The sequence below is a fragment of the Odontomachus brunneus genome, unplaced genomic scaffold (assembly GCF_010583005.1).
Source record: "Odontomachus brunneus isolate Ranch 3 - 2012 unplaced genomic scaffold, Obru_v1 Obru_scaffold_356, whole genome shotgun sequence".
Classification (NCBI taxonomy): Eukaryota; Metazoa; Arthropoda; class Insecta; order Hymenoptera; family Formicidae; genus Odontomachus; species Odontomachus brunneus.
Genome location: NW_022639806.1, coordinates 9,299 through 12,309, shown reverse-complemented (window position 1 = coordinate 12,309; position 3,011 = coordinate 9,299). Strand labels below are relative to the sequence as shown.

General features: G+C 34.0%; 1 pseudogene; it reads right to left on the bottom strand.

The window, feature by feature from the left end:
- Positions 1-3,011, bottom strand: part of LOC116853550 — a 25,831-nt pseudogene that overhangs the window by 21,746 nt on the left and 1,074 nt on the right.

The window sequence follows — 3,011 nt, the reverse complement described above, 5'->3', positions numbered from 1 at the left end:
TTAATCAATAAATTGACATTTATAAAAAAGATATTCATCGATGCATATATATTATATAAACAAGTTTTTATATAATATATATGACTAATATATAATTATATATACAATAATGTTTATCATATTGCAGAGAGTTGACAGAACTGTTTGCAAACAAACACAACATTATACCATTAGCAGTCTCAGGAAGTGAAGGTACAATTGTACGAGATGATGTAAGACTGTAAGTGTGATTTATTACAAAATATATCTTCTTACAAAAGCAATGTATTTACTAACAAATGTATTGCAGATCTCTATCTAAAACTAACACAGATATAAATTGTCTGAGCACTGGAGGACTTGCAAACGTACAAAATAATAATAACGTTGAAGCCGATGGTAATAGCGATGTAGGTGGACAATTAACTGCCATACATGCAGAAACTAGTACCCCTTCAACATCTAATACAACAAGAAGTAACAATACTAATAACCATTCCAATTATGTAAGTAAAAGTATCACATACATACATGCATACATACCCAGATAGAAATGCGTGATGATCATGTTTCATCACAATGTGACTTCATACTATGACTTCAATTTGGTACTTTTTTAAAGATCATAACGTCATTTCATGACATGAGCACGAGATGCACACAAATGATCTACAAATTATGCTGCAAGCTCATAACATGATGTTTATTATTATTACTAAATGAGGTATTTTTGTGACATCATGACATGAACTATATCTGAGACACATATGAGCTCGCATCGGTATGTATTCTTGTCCTCATGTCCTGAAGATACATGAATACAACATGAGCTCAGAATGAACACATTTTTCTATCTGGGTATATACAATAAATACGACATGATATTCATATACAATTGTTACTGTTCATAGACATTACCCCAAAGCAATAGAAAGCAATTAAATTTTTAAACAACTTATCCCACAATCACAATCACACAATGAGACAGAATGATGTAACGTAGGGCTAATGAGAAATTTATTTATTTTATGTAGAAAGACTGAGAAACATTGTATTCGATATTTTGTTATGTATTACTGCGTTTCTTTATTGCATTTCATATTATATTAACAGTTTCATTGTGTTTCATATTATATTAACAAATGTGATGACAGAGTGATATATTAATGTTTTTTATTTTATTGAATTTTATTACGTGTACGTTATTTTAACGCGTTTGTTAATGTGTAAGATACAGGGTGATATACTAATGCATTTCCTTATTAATAAATTTATTATATCGGTTGTTACATAAATATATATTATATAAACATATATTACACATAGTATTTACTTTTTATTTCCAGTTTTATCTCACATATAATTGTTGACATATCGTATCGCGAATGTGTACTCCATTCTCATTCTCAACTGGTTCGTCATAATTAATATCAAATGGTTGTATTCGTGCTTCAATGTCTGGTTCTTCATCATTGATAGGTTCTTCAAATATTTCCATGTCGTTGGCATTTGCTATGTTGTGTAGCACACAACATGCATGTATCACACGCACCATTCTTTCAATGTCTCTTAATTTACAATGATATAATTGTCGAAATCGCTGTTTCAGACATCCAAACGCTCGTTCAATAATTACTCTGCATGAACTTAGCGTTTGGTTAAAATTTCGTTGAGCACGTGTGAGATATCCATTGTCTCTATATGGCACAATTAATTGCTTCAAGCAGGGATATACACTATCACCTATCAGAATATAAGTATCTAAAACAATTGATGATATTAGAAGATTCATTTTTCTCACAACACATTTCATTTATATCATATCTATAAAGTGTTAACTAACCTCCACAAAGTTGATGCAAATTATTCCGTAATGGTGAATTTTTTAAAACTCTTGCATCATGGACAGAACCAGGGTAACCGATGAAGACATCAATAAATTTCATATTATGATTAATCGTCCCTTGAATATGTAATGAAAAGTATTGTTTACGGTTAATATGAATCCTGGTCTTCTATTGGCTTGTCTATTCTTATGTGAGAACCATCGATAGCACCTAACACAGAGAAATATCAATATGAGTACAATATTTGTAACATAAATTCTAATATGAATATATATACGAGGTGTGGCTATTAAATAACGAGACTGACGCTGCTACAGAAGAAGTGCGCATGCGCCAAACGCCAGCAAGCCACAGCTGTTATCGTGAAGCCTTCTCTTTCGAATGCAATGCCTCTCGTTTCTGTAAACAAATCAGTATAGCCGTAGCCTTCATTCGCATTAGAGTTGTTTTTTTGTTTCGCCGGAAAAATGTTAAGTGTAACAGTAGAGCAACGAATTGTTATGAAATTTCACATGAAACTTGGAAAAACTGCTACTGAAACATATAATTTATTGAAAGAAGTGTATGGCAATGAATGTTTATCGCGCGCACGTGTTTTTGAGTGGTTTAAGCGTTTTCAAGATGGCCGAGAAGACGTTCAAGATGATTCACGCCCGGGTCGCCCTTCCACATCAAAAACGGATGACAATATCGAAAAAATCGGTAATCTGATTCGATCTGACCGTCGGTTAAGTATTCGTGCGATTGCTGAAACTGTACGAATTGATAACGACCAGAATTGTGGAAGGACAAGTCATGGGTTTTCCACCAAGACAATGCGCCGGCTCATTCCGCATTGTCTGTCAAGAGGTTTCTAGCCAAGTTCAGCATCCCAGTGTTAGACCATCCGCCTTATTCGCCAGATCTTGCGCCGTGCGACTTCTATCTGTTTCCTAAGGTGAAATCTGCCTTAAAAGGAACAAGATTTGAGTCCGTTGAAGCTGTGAAAGAGAAAGCGGCACGCGTCCTGAAGGAGCTGACAGAAGAAGACTTCCAGCACTGCTTCGAACAATGGAAGATTCGCATGGAGCGTTGTAGGGATAGAGGAGGGGTGTATATTGAAGGTGATAATAAGTAAAAATGTATGAAATCAAAATAAAATGTTTTACAGCGTCAGTCTCGTTATTTAATAGCCACTCCTCGTAT